Source organism: Mizuhopecten yessoensis, unplaced genomic scaffold (genome assembly GCF_002113885.1).
Source record: "Mizuhopecten yessoensis strain PY_sf001 unplaced genomic scaffold, ASM211388v2 scaffold4939, whole genome shotgun sequence".
Lineage (NCBI taxonomy): Eukaryota > Metazoa > Mollusca > Bivalvia > Pectinida > Pectinidae > Mizuhopecten > Mizuhopecten yessoensis.
The window spans coordinates 2,384-16,674 of record NW_018405797.1 but is presented as its reverse complement, the minus strand read 5'-3'; the positions used below and the strand labels follow the sequence as shown (position 1 = coordinate 16,674).

Below are 14,291 nucleotides of genomic sequence, written 5' to 3'. Positions count from 1 at the left end.
TGGGATAAGCTCACTTGGCCCTTCGGGCCAGGTGAGCTAAAAACGCCAATAAAAACTTTAGGGTTAGGCACAAAAATCTATGGTAGGTAGGGTTAGCGGAAACAACATTTTATTTTTACCTAAGCAGTGAAATCCTGTGCTATCGTGCATTTTCTATTATTTATAATGTATAAGAATAATGATAATATGATTAATATATATACAATTATCGACTTGGATAATCTAATTTAATTCTGTAACAATGTAAAACCGAAATAAGGGGAAATAACTCCTGTTCATTTTTAGTAGGATTATGTCCTTCAGGCTGAAAAATATATGCACATAGACAGAGAAATAAAACCAAATGTATTTTGGGGCATTTTAAGACGTGTAACAAGTAATGCAACTTAAATTATTTTAATGGTTTTACTAGAAACCTGACAAAACTGCAACTACAACTTCTTGCCATTCAGTCTGTGGTCCATGATGCAAATAACTTAGGGCCTTCTAACAGGAACCTGCACTATCAAATGTATACGTAATTTTGAATATTTTATAAGAACATTTCAGGTATGTGCATGCACCCTGCCTACTCAAACGAACAGGATTGATGTTTGCAACCAGGAAGAAAATAAATGTATTGCTGCGCCATTATTTGCTGGGTTTGTATCTTCCAAATGTTTTTGAAAAAAACATATGAATTTATTATCAGGTTATGATTAGAGTATACCTTAACCACAGGTAGTAGCCTCGTCAATACACCTATAATATATGATGTGTATTGACAGGCGCTTTTTAACGGGAGCATTTCGAGAAATGGGAAATTGTCACGGTGATCCGTACTTTGGCGTTTGTCGAATATTTCCAGTAAAAATGTATAAAAATTGATGTGTTTTCGCACATTATAAATGTCCTACACAAACACATAGTGCATGTTACCACGGATCTTAGTCCTTGATGTTACCAAATTGTATCAAAAATAAACTCACCAACTTGCATTATCTACGCTCATAACATTTTGTTGTCCATAGGCCACTGTAGACGGTCGTGATGTATGACGTCACTGTACAGGTGTTAGTTTAAAAATAGTATCAGTGGAATTTCCGATACGTTGTAGCGTGTACTTCACAAGCCCGTTAGAGTTTACCAAAAATCTGTAACGAATTGCATCAATATATGATTAACGTTTAGCATGGTAAAGTATAAGCACCAAATTATCAAGAAACAAGCAAATTCGTGGAATTTATATCCCCCGCTTGCAGGACATATGGTAGGTGTGGTGAATTTTGGGTAGAGTTATCTCCCTTAGACCGATAACCACGCCGACAACCTGGATGTGACATCTCGGCGCGGTCGACAACCTGGATGTGACATCTCGGCGCGGTCTCTTGCATCTTGACATTGAACACTTGATTTCAGGAGCTGAGAGCAGTTCCAACTACTTGCTGTGACGGTGTGAACTAACACACACCGAATTCAAACAATTGGTGTCATAAGTGCGATACAACTCGCGCTATTCGCCCTATTACAAATTTTGTCATTTTTTTTTCAGATATCTATTTTACCTTGCTGGTCCCCTCTCGCTCGCCACGTGCGCTGGCCATTGTGACCAGTGCGCGAATTACGAGTGAGAGAATTTGGGACAGTTCTACTAGTTTATTATTGTTTATTTAATTATTTATTCGGGGTAATTCAGAGTCGGCGGTGTTCAATGCCGTTCTAATATTTATATTTAATTTAACTTACGTTATTTGTTACTTTGTACGAACTCCATTCGCCTGTATACTGGGCCGCCCATATTGGCGGAATACGTATGACAGGCGAGACTTGAGTATCGTTAGAATTAGGAATATTATTTTTATATTGTAGGGAAATTATTATATATTTAGTTAGGTTAATATTACATAAGGTTAGAAATTAGTTATTTTAGTAATTAGAAATTATTTTGTAAACTGTAAATCGTAATTGTAATCGTTTGAATTTTGTACGGGACAGATACACGTGTCTACTTGTAGTAACGTTAGTATACTGTCATTGTGCATAATTTTGTAATTCTTTAATTAAGTGTGTTGACTTATTTCTTTGTTGGACCTTTTTGATATTTTGTCATGGCTGCCATAAATGTACGCTCAGCCACAGAAGTTGAGCTGTGCACGTTGGAGGGTTTAGGCCCTACAACGGCAAAAAAATCATTGAGATGAGAGATGAGGGCGACCTCACCCTACAAAATCTTGTCTCAAGCTCTAGAGTTGGCATGGAAAAATGGCAGCAATGGCTATGTGATGGTGTCGTCACGGGTATAAGGGTCACTGCTCCTGTGGAGGCGCATTCACCAACCCAGTCGACCTCATCACAGGTATAAGGGTCACGTCTCCTGTGGAGGCGCATTCACCAACCCAGTCGACCTCATCACAGGCAGAAAGGCTCAATAGGCAGGAGGACGAATGTATGGACATGAAGCATCAATTTAAAGAGCTACAGGTCCAGTTTAGGGAATTAATGCTGACATTGGAGACAGAGGCTCTTAAAAAGTCAGAGGGCATGGCGGCTCGAACTGCCTCGCCTCCAAAAAAGACCTCTACTCCTGCCACTATGCTACTGACTACACCTAATGGTGGTCAGTATGTCAGTCAGGGGGCCACAAATAAATAGCTGGTCAATATGTGTGTGTGGGGGGGGGGGGGGGGGGGGGGGGGTGTAGAGGTACAATTGAATCTACCTCCATGCGACCTGAGGGTGAATCATACTCCGACCCTCAGGCATTGCCTCCTTAACAGAAAGAGTCCGGTTTTGAACCTACTTTCCAAGCTAAACCGAAGGATGGGAGGTATGTAAGGGGTCTAGATCTGGGTCCACATGTGTCAACATGGACTACTGGAGGCATCAGTGCACCCATTGCTTCTAAGTGGGGCTTTAAGCTAGAATCTGCCCCAAAAGTTGAAGGAGGAAATGAGTCTGCCCTTGTCATGCCTATCATCGGACAATGAAAAGGAGGCTGAATTCCTGTTGGAAGATGTTAAGCCTAGTTTGACGCTTCACAAGCAGGGATGGGGGAATTATCCTGGGGGATATGACCCTTCACAGCCACTATGGAGGGGGGGGGGGGTAATTTACCCCCAGGTAATAGGCTGCAGTACACCAATGGCGGGATAGGTAACTATCCCCTGTTGGGGTACATGGACATTCAGTTAGGGCAAAATCAGGGTAAAATAGAACAGCATACTACTCCGGCTCATGGTCTGCGTTCAGCCGTTGCTGGTGCTAGCGCGGGGGTGCCCTTAGCAAGCGCAGTAACTCGTGGCGAACCTACAACAGCGTGCTACCCGCGATGATGGAAGAAACAGACGGACTCGCGACAGGTCGGACAACGAACGTCCTGCAAGGCGTACGCATATCATCCCCGGTGAGCGACATGCGCGCCAATCACAAGGAACGCGCCGTGCGCCTACAGACGTAGACGTGATGATTCGTCGGAGAGGACGAATCTGACCCCGAATTCTCCAGTGATGGGGAAGGGAACAGCGATATGGATTCAGGGGACTCCTCCGACGACTACCAGAGGCATCGTCAAAGGAGTAGAAGTCCTCAACGACACAAGTTGAAGAGCGATGGGAGCCATTCGCTCTTAAATTCACCAGAAGTATTAAAGATAACAAATGGTCGGACCGTAGGATCAAAAAACGGTTTTTCGATTGTCTGGTGGGTGATGCGTTGGAGTACGCCGATACACTCCCGCGCACTCTTGGGTTCGCAAAACTAAAGAAAAAGATGAAGGAACGGTTTAGCGAAAAGGACGTCCCAGTGGTGGCCTGCATAGAGCTAAACTTAACTAAGCAAGAGGAGAATGAAAGTTTAGCGGAGTTTGCTCAGCGTATTCAGACCATAACTGGAGATGCTTTTGCGCATGCAGACACCACAACCAGAAATTAGATCGCTACAGAGGCATTCCTCAAAGGCTGTCGTTAGAAGATGGCGGCGCAGAGAGCCATGGAGAAGAATCCGAAGACGGTTCACAAAGCTCTGAAATACATAAAGGCCTCGGTAGCCAATCAGCGCGCTCTGTTTGGTTCTCGCGCGCTACATTTTCCAAGTTGGCAGGTGAAGTTTGCAGAGGGCACTAAGTTGGGGGTGACAAAGTAGAGGAGGACCCTGTAAAGTTCTCAAAAGATCAACTACAGGAGCTTAAGAAATACCTGGCCCGGCTTAGTGCAGGCGGTGAGTCTGCCCGTCCGTACTCCCCTCCACCTCGGGGCGACTACCGCTCTCCGGAACGCGACCGAGGTTTCCCTCAAAACTATGGGGGGAACCGATCACCGGATTATCGTGACAGGACACCGGGCCTCTATCGCGATAGGGCTCATTACCCTCGTCCGCCACAGGATAACGGGCGTAATAGGTACGACGGTTGACCCCGAGATAGGTTGCCATACGCGGAACAAGGTCCTCCGCGAAACCGTAACTGCTCACCCAGATATCAGGGGGAATCACCTGGCACAGGGTCATCAGGTCGAGGTCAACCTGGCCGGGGTTCCTGGGAAACGGGGAGAGGGAACAACGGTTCCGCCAGTTTGGGTAACGACAGTGGACGGAATACCCAGGCGTACCGTCCAAGGTCTCCATCAGCGTTCCCAAAACCATATAGAGGCACGACAGAGAGGTCAAGGTCTCCATCCCCCACGCCTAGAAAGGATGTCCAACCTTTGAGGGAGGTGAAGCTGGCAGTATCAGATGGCAGTAGCATTACCATACCACTCACATTGAATGGGACTCTGATTCAAGCTGTCGTGGATACAGCAGCCACTATGACGCTGATTTAGTGGGAGCTGTTAGATAAGCTCGAGGGTCCACTAGTGCTTGGGAAGCAAGTGAGGCTCCGGGGTTTTACTGGCAATGTGGAGATAGTGTGGGAAATAAAAGACCTACATATCGGAATAGGGAACACTGAAGTACCTTGGACCGTATGTGAGGCCCCCATCATGGACGACATGTTGTTAGGAGTGGATTTACTGTCGAGGAACAGCTGTGTCATCGACCTAGATGCGGGCGTCCTGTTCATTGGTAACCAGGCAATATCTATAACACCGCGGTTGGAGGAGCAGAGGACATCGCCAACTGTCAAGGTAGTACAAAATGTAACCTAACCACCCAACACTATAGGGCACTGTCCGTTGGACTGGGCTAGACCTAATGGGGTACGTCCAGGATTCAACCCACACAACATCCCGGGGGAGTCATGCTTGCCGGTTTGGTAGTGCCTCCCGGTGCCCAACAATCCATAATGAGAGTGATGAATAACACTGCCAAGTCCGTCATAATGACAGAATGACAGAAAGAACATGTAGAGGTGATATCCCATCTCCACAGAGAAGCCCGCAGCTGTTATACAGCAGACATGGTTCCTGAGAAAGGCCAGGGTACCTATGGGGACAACAGGGTTACCGAGTCAATAGAGGCGATCCATCAACTTCCCAGGGAAGCTACTGTCTATAATGAGATGGATGAAGTTCCCAGAGAGAACTAGAGGCCAGTGATGGTCTCGGCAGAGCCACTAAACAGTCACCCGCGGGAGCTAACTGTGAACGGTTTGAGGAGGACGTGGACAGTATAGTACCACTGACATACAAGGCCCATACTCCTGGTCCTCGCCAAATTAAGCATATACATGTACCACAAACAGTGGGGCTCAAAATTGAAGGAGATGAGGCGGTAACACCAAAATCTGCCTCATTTCCATTTGACGGGGAAGAGGTAACGGAAACTTGTGTTCCCGCCATCATCAAATGTTTCAAACCAAATGTGACGTCATCAGATAACGTCAAGGAAGAAATGGATGACCAGGAGTTACATGCGGTGTTTGGGTTAGCCCAGGGAGGACAACAGAACAAATATGGAAACAAAGTGGGTGTCCTTAAGATCCATTTCGTCAATGATGGTGTAATCGGTGACAATGACCGTTCCTTATCCCGTCTACCGGAACCAAACTGGAAAAAGATACTTAAAATACATGTCGAAGTCCTTTTATCTACTGAGCCGCTGGTAGTTGAATATATCATATGCAAAAGAACGCGTTCGCAGGGGCCAGGGAACTGTTTGAGTTAGGCGCTCCCCGAGGCTATGGCGGGAAACCCTGCCAAGGACAGGGGCTGCTATTATAGAAGCCTGGCCACGGTCGCTCAACTGTCGCGGAGCAATCTGATAGCGATAGCGCTGTATCCCACTCGGGTGGGGTACTCACCGGCACAGCTTGGTAGACTAGAGCATCCCAAAAGTTTATTAGACTAGTGTGGGGATGACTAGGCAGTAGTTTAATGGAAGATAAATTACACGGCACTGCTGTGTTCTTAGGTTTAGTAATAAGAGCAAGGACAGTAAAAATCCCTTAGTATTTTTGTGACCCAGGTAAATGGGATCACAATGTACAGCTGGGAGACAGCTTTTAATCAAAAGCTCTATTTAAGTCAGCTATCAATACGGAGGTTCAGAAAGAGACGATTCTCTGCCTCCCAGGCAGCCTCCGGGCCTGTAGAGACAGAGTGGTTTCCTGATCAACCGTCACCGGAAACTGTGAGGGATCGGTCACTTGAGCGGTTATCTGCTCAGGGGTGTGACTGTGTTATCAACTCCCTGTCACAGTCAGCATACAAGTGGAGGGCATTCTTCCACTTTTGACACCATCAGACATATCCAAATACGTTACATGTCTGAGTACCTGGCAATTGGGCACAGTATGCCTATGTCAACCATAAAGTTTATATATTTAATGGTCCTGTACCTTGGAGGAGGGCACTTTTAAGTTAAGCCCATCAACAGAATTAGATCTATGAAGAATAGGCCCGAACTTCCACTACTGGGCACGGTGAAACTGTGTTCCTGCCATGCTTAAGAGGTGACCCGACCTTGTCCAAATCCACCAGAGAACAATCATCTCCAGCATCTTGAACAACACCAGAGGATCTGCTACTTCAAGAAAGACCACCTCGTGATTCCTGATCAGCAGCTTCCAAACTCAATAGGGGGCCTTTATAAAACGGGGAAGAGTGTGGTGAATTTTGGGTAGAGTTATCTCCCTTAGACCGATAACCGCGCCGACAACCTGGATGTGACATCTCGGCGCGGTCTCTTACATCTTGACATTGAACATACAACACGTGAGTGATTTTCCTCCACCGTGTTACTTGATTTCAGGAGCTGAGAGCAGTTCCAACTACTTGTTGTGACGGTGTGAACTAACACACACCGAATTCACGACATAGGTTAACGTTATTGTGGTTAGGTTTAAACATGTGAGTATCGTGCTGTTGAGACATAATGTATAGCTTGAAACTTGAAGGGAAAAAAAGCCCTATACCTCATTAATTATCCGTAAATATGCACAACTCACATCGGTTGGCAAACTTAGTATGAGTCGGATGTGCATACGGAATTTGGTTGAAACATCTGAACAATATAGCAATTATCACACGAAAATCAAAGAGTGCCGGAGATGGGTGGAAAGACAGAGGAAAACAAACATTGTTATCAAGTTTGAAGGAATTTGGCTGATATTTGCTAGAGTTATTAAAACGGAAACTGCAGATAATGACGTTTTTCGTCAATCAAGGGGTCATAACTCCGCCAAATGAAGTCCGATTAAAATGGTTGTCAAACTTGGCCGAGCCCTTAATGCGTTGAACCCTGTTACTAAGTTTGAAGACAATCCGATAATATTTGCGAGAGTTAATGAACAGAAACGCAGCAGATAATGATGTTTTTCGTCATTCCAGGGGCCATAACTACGCCAAATAAAGTCCGCTGAAAGTGGTCATAGAACTTGGCCGAGCCCTTAAGGCATTTAACATTGTGACCAAGGTTGAAGGAAATCCGTTAACATTTGTTGTAGTTATTGCACGGAAACGAAGCGTGACAGACAGACAGACAGACGGACGGACAAACCCAAATTAATATCACCCGTTTCGGTGAAAGCGGGGGATAAAAAGGATTATGATAATTGTTTTTAATACAAAATGTGTAGCAGAACTTAAAATGTAGGGTCGTAATGTAATAGTTAACTACCTTTGATTATGTAGATCTGACTAAATTGTTATAGTAGTACACACAGTTCAGAGGAAACAAATACGCGAAAATTAAATATACCGACTTTCTTTTCCTTCTCCAAAGATTTTTTTGTAAACTGGTTTAAACATGTACATATATGATGTTGGATCGGATTAGACTATAATGAATCCAAATTATTTCATGTTTGAATACACCCTTATACCGTTTTCTTTGAAAAGCCACAGAAGCATTACAATCTTGAAAAACAAATTAATGGTTTTATTTCTTATGAAATACCGGCAGCAATGTAAATTTCCTGTCAAACTACCATAAAATCAACCCAAACAGACGCAGACATGTGTTTTCCTTTTTTCACACAACCACTTATATATATTTATACGGTCCTGAGCGGGGACATCCTGATCAGGAAATCAAATGGTAAATATATCCGTTGTTATTCATCACATCGGTAAAGTTAGCAATGAACACGATCAAAAACATGTGTTGTTTTTTTAAATGGAATATAGGTAACATGAACGATGAAACGCTTTATATATGATGAATAGACGTTTAAGGGGGGGGGGGGGAGCTTAGGAAATCCGCCATCTCTGCAGCGGATCCAAGATGGCGGCCTTAGCAACCCCCTCAACCTACGGCCCCCCTCCACGTCATATCATCATGTCATGTGTATTGCGTGTGACGTCATCAATTTCGCGTTACCTACGGAATTATCTCCCCTTTTTCATCGTTAGCTTCTGATTACGGAATTATCTCCCCTGTTTCAGCCTTTTGTTTTGTGATTTAAGGTATTCTCTCCAGAGCTTTCCCACCACTGCTTCGTCGGCCTGCGAACCCTTGCTTTCTCTCGTTTCTTTTTTTAATTATTACATGCATAATACATATTTACAAACAAAATCTATAATCATATTAACAAACAAAATCTATAATCATATTTACAAACAAAATCTATAATCATATTAACAACCAAAATCTATAATCATATTAACAAACAAAATCTATAATAATATTTACAAACAAAATCTATAATCATATCAACAAACAAAATCTATAATCATATTAACAACCAAAATCTATAATCATATTAACAAACAAAATCTATAATCATATTTACAGACAAAATCTATAATCATATTAACAAACAAAATCTATAATCATATTTACAGACAAAATCTATAATCATATTAACAAACAAAATCTATAATCATATTTACAGACAAAATCTATAATCATATTAACAAACAAAATCTATAATAATATTTACAAACAAAATCTATAATCATATCAACAAACAAAATCTATAATCATATTAACAACCAAAATCTATAATCATATTAACAAACAAAATCTATAATAATATTTACAAACAAAATCTATAATCATATTAACAACCAAAATCTATAATCATATTAACAAACAAAATCTATAATCATATTTATAAACAAAATCTATAATCATATTTACAAACAAAATCTATAATACATATTTACAAACAAAATCTATAATCATATCAACAAACAAAATCTATAATCATATTAACAACCAAAATCTATAATCATATTAACAAACAAAATCTATAATAATATTTACAAACAAAATCTATAATCATATTTACAAAGAAAATCTATAATCATATTTACAAACAAAATCTATAATCATATTAACAACCAAAATCTATAATCATATTAACAAACAAAATTTACAACATATTTACAATATTTTGGAGTGTTGAATTAAATTAGGAGATGCATTTCTCCTTTGCAAAGTGTACGTGATGGTGTTCAGCGAGGTTTTTAAGTAGGTGATGGTGTTTCAATGTTTGAACTGGAAAAAAAATGAAAAGAAATGGTTAATATGAAGACAATACACAATAATAGTAAATTAGCTAACGATATAATAAAAGAGTAAGGTAAGTGATTCCATAATCTATTCGGATAATTCATATTTACAAACAAAATCTATAATCATATTAACAACCAAAATCTATAATCATATTAACAAACAAAATCTATAATAATATTTACAAACAAAATCTATAATCATATTAACAACCAAAATCTATAATCATATTAACAAACAAAATCTATAATAATATTTACAAACAAAATCTATAATCATATTAACAACCAAAATCTATAATCATATTAACAAACAAAATCTATAATCATATTTACAAACAAAATCTATAATACATATTTACAAACAAAATCTATAATCATATTAACAACCAAAATCTATAATCATATTAACAAACAAAATTTACAACATATTTACAATATTTTGGAGTGTTGAATTAAATTAGGAGATGCATTTCTCCTTTGCAAAGTGTACGTGATGGTGTTCAGCGAGGTTTTTAAGTAGGTGATGGTGTTTCAATGTTTGAACTGGAAAAAAAATGAAAAGAAATTGTTAATATGAAGACAATACACAATAATAGTAAATTAGCTAACGATATAATAAAAGAGTAAGGTAAGTGATTCCATAATCTATTCGGATAATTCATATTTACAAACAAAATCTATAATCATATTAACAAACAAAATCTATAATCATATTTACAGACAAAATCTATAATCATATTAACAAACAAAATCTATAATCATATTTATAAACAAAATCTATAATCATATTTACAAACAAAATCTATAATCATATTAACAACCAAAATCTATAATCATATTAACAAACAAAATCTATAATAATATTTACAAACAAAATCTATAATCATATTAACAACCAAAATCTATAATCATATTAACAAACAAAATCTATAATCATATTTACAAAGAAAATCTATAATCATATTTACAAACAAAATCTATAATACATATTTACAAACAAAATCTATAATCATATTAACAAACAAAATCTATAATCATATTAACAACCAAAATCTATAATCATATTAACAAACAAAATCTATAATCATATTAACAACCAAAATCTATAATCATATTAACAAACAAAATCTATAATCATATTTACAGACAAAATCTATAATCATATTAACAAACAAAATCTATAATCATATTTACAGACAAAATCTATAATCATATTAACAAACAAAATCTATAATCATATTAACAAACAAAATTTACAACATATTTACAATATTTTGGAGTGTTGAATTAAATTAGGAGATGCATTTCTCCTTTGCAAAGTGTACGTGATGGTGTTCAGCGAGGTTTTTAAGTAGGTGATGGTGTTTCAATGTTTGAACTGGAAAAAAAATGAAAAGAAATTGTTAATATGAAGACAATACACAATAATAGTAAATTAGCTAACGATATAATAAAAGAGTAAGGTAAGTGATTCCATAATCTATTCGGATAATATACTTACAGGGTAGTGTGCTGGTGTGTACATGCGTTGTCTGTGCAGTTTCTTGATGTGGTCCCTGTTGTTACTGATTGTCTGTCGTTCTCTTTTGTTGTTTTCTTTCTGTTGCCGTATCTGTGCAGGCGTTGATGAAGGTGGCTGGATGGATTGTATAAGATTGTCTTGTGATTCGGTGATGAAGAGTGTGTCGTCAATGTCAGAGCTTGTCGGAGTCGTATGGGAAGCTTAGATGACGTCAAGACCGTCGAACGTGAGGTCACTATCATCGATCGATATCGGAGCAATAAAAACTTTTTGTATCCGCTCCTAACTCAGGTCCGCATGGTGCACTAGTAGAACATTAGTGTGGACGCGGGTTCGATGGGCGTCGACGTCATTGGTGTTTTTGTTTTTTGCATGTATAGAATCCTTCATACTATCATCGGAATGTTTTCTATACACTTTTCTTTAATTTTTAAAGGTTGTATTTGAAACTATTTTTTTGTCCACATTTGTCCACGCTTTGTCAAAATTGTTCGACATTTTGGCCACGTTTTGTCCACATTTGTCCACGTTTTGTCCACATTTTCCAAGTTTGTCCACTTTTGTCCACGATTTGTCCACATTTTCCCATTTGTCGACATTTTGTCCTTATTTGTCAACGTTTGTCCTCATTTGTTAACATTTGTCCACTTTTGTCCTCGTTTGTTAACATTTGTCCACGTTTTGTCCTCATTTGTCCACGTTTTGTCAACATTTGTCAACATTTTTTCCACATTTGGCCGCATTTGGCCACTTTTTGTCCACATTTGTCCACGTTTCGCCCAAAATTTGTCCAGCTTTGTCTTCATTTGTCCACGTTTTATCTTCATTTGTCCACGTTTTATCTACATTTGTCCTCATTTTTTTCTTTTAAAATACAACCTTTAAGAAAAATTGGTGTCGATATACAACTTTTTAAAAAAAAAAATAGTATTAAAATACAACTTTTTAGAAATGATTTAAAAAACTATGTTTAAGAAAAAAGAGATTTAAAATACCATCTTCAGATTATTATGTTGTTAAGAAAATATTACTTTGACGCGTATCGAAACCAGGTCATCGAACCCCGTACGATAATGGTCTACCAATGCGTCTTACGCGAAAGAGAGGAAGGATATCTCAATGACAGGTTTTCAAAATACAAAAGTGTTATGTGAAATAACCGTTCGAATCCCGATATATGTAGGAAACGTTCGTATGCCGAGCTTATGCCGTGTTCTTTATCATTAATAATATATTTATGTAAAACTGGCAATAACTACGGCCACTTTCACAAGATCAGATATCTTTCAATATAGATTCGTAGCGGTTGGGTCGGTAAAGAATTTTGGGGCGATATAACTTTAAGGGAGAAACGGATTTTGGGGCGATATGGTCGTCATATTTGGGGCGAAATGAACTGAAAATTGGGTCGATGTGAAAAAAATGGGGCAAAATGGTCTGGGGCGTAACGGTTTTGGGGCGAAACGTCTGTAATTCAATTAGTGCCATTTACCACAGGCACACGAGAATACTTGTTACAGCTATATTTGACCTAAGTTCAAAGTAATTTTACACGTTTTTGGAGTTTAGATAAACTTTTGGTACAAAAGTCACTCGATCGTATATATCGTCATTGGGGGTTCTACCATATTTACCAAAAGCTGAGCTAAACCCCTAAAACGTGTTTTTCTCTGAACACCTTTGTTTAGGTCCACAATTTACAAGACAAATATATAGTTCAGGCAATATACAAGAAAAATATATACCTAAAAGAGATAGACGTGCACACTTACCAGATTACAAATTTCCATTTTCTGTTTTGCACGGAAATGAAAATAGTCCTGACTATTTTTATTCACATAAACAAATGCCTGTGACACGGACTTGGATAGCTCATACCTGATGTGTAAGATAAAAACATACCCACTGATGGTTTATATCTATATAGAACGTCGCTAGCGCACCTACTGTAAGCAAATATAACTTAACGGCTTTACAACACATTCTTGTAACAGGAATGTTGGGTGATTTGTAATTCTGAGTGCAGTTCGACTTCTTATTTTTAAGGGCGGGGGTGGGGTAAGTAAAGTCATCTCGTTCATACAACGGACCTAGGTATAATTTAATTCCGTGTTCATACCATTAACGATTCAGTTTCCTTATGGAGAGGGGGAGGGGAGCCTTAATATTGAATAGAGTAAGCACACAGTCTCTTGTATTGCTCTCAAAATAAGCCACCAGATAACACAGTACTACAGAGGATGTAAGTATCTTAAATATCTTTTCCCATAATGGGGGCTGCCCTACGATGGCTTGGTGATAAACTTTGCGTGCCCATTGTTCACAGTCCAGCTACACTCATGTGTATAACAATTCCTCCATATGAGGTTCATGCAGAATAACACAGTAAAACTGTAATTGACGATTTTCATCCCCCTGTGCTGAGACCAGAGACCTATATATTACATATATGTGTATTATATAAGTAATATATAGATATCTGCTGTGTCGTATAAAATCACATGTCCCGTACCTGTGCTAAAACACACGGAAACAAGTTTAAACATAAATGGACGGCCCCTGGCCCGGTAATACTTTTTAAACATTTTTCCGTCTTGGTATTGCAGAATAAATACAAATTAGAAAGTCGCCTTGCAATATGCAACAATGCTTTTAGAATCGCAGTGAAGTTTGTTTTAATTTTAGTATGTTTTTATTCATTTTCATCATTGTTGAAAATACACAAAAAAATGATAACATTCAAAAACTTATATAAATTGCACTATGGCCCAGTGTCAGATCAAGTGTACTTCATCGTTTATAACCTCCCAAGTTTAACTAGATTACACGTGTGTGGATATTGGTTTCAATTCAAAAGAAAATACGGTTTTGAATGTTCAGGATATGTTTTCAAATCC

General features: G+C 39.0%; 1 long non-coding RNA gene across 1 annotated transcript in view; it reads right to left on the bottom strand.

Annotated features, from left to right (window-relative positions):
* The window catches only part of LOC110450030, a 14,608-nt gene extending 13,579 nt beyond the window's left edge, over window positions 1-1,029 (bottom strand). Inside the window, exon 1 of the long non-coding RNA XR_002462925.1 lies at window positions 969-1,029. This is a non-coding gene — a long non-coding RNA (uncharacterized LOC110450030). The remainder of the gene's footprint in view (window positions 1-968) is intronic.
* Between the last annotated feature and the right edge of the window lie 13,262 nt (window positions 1,030-14,291).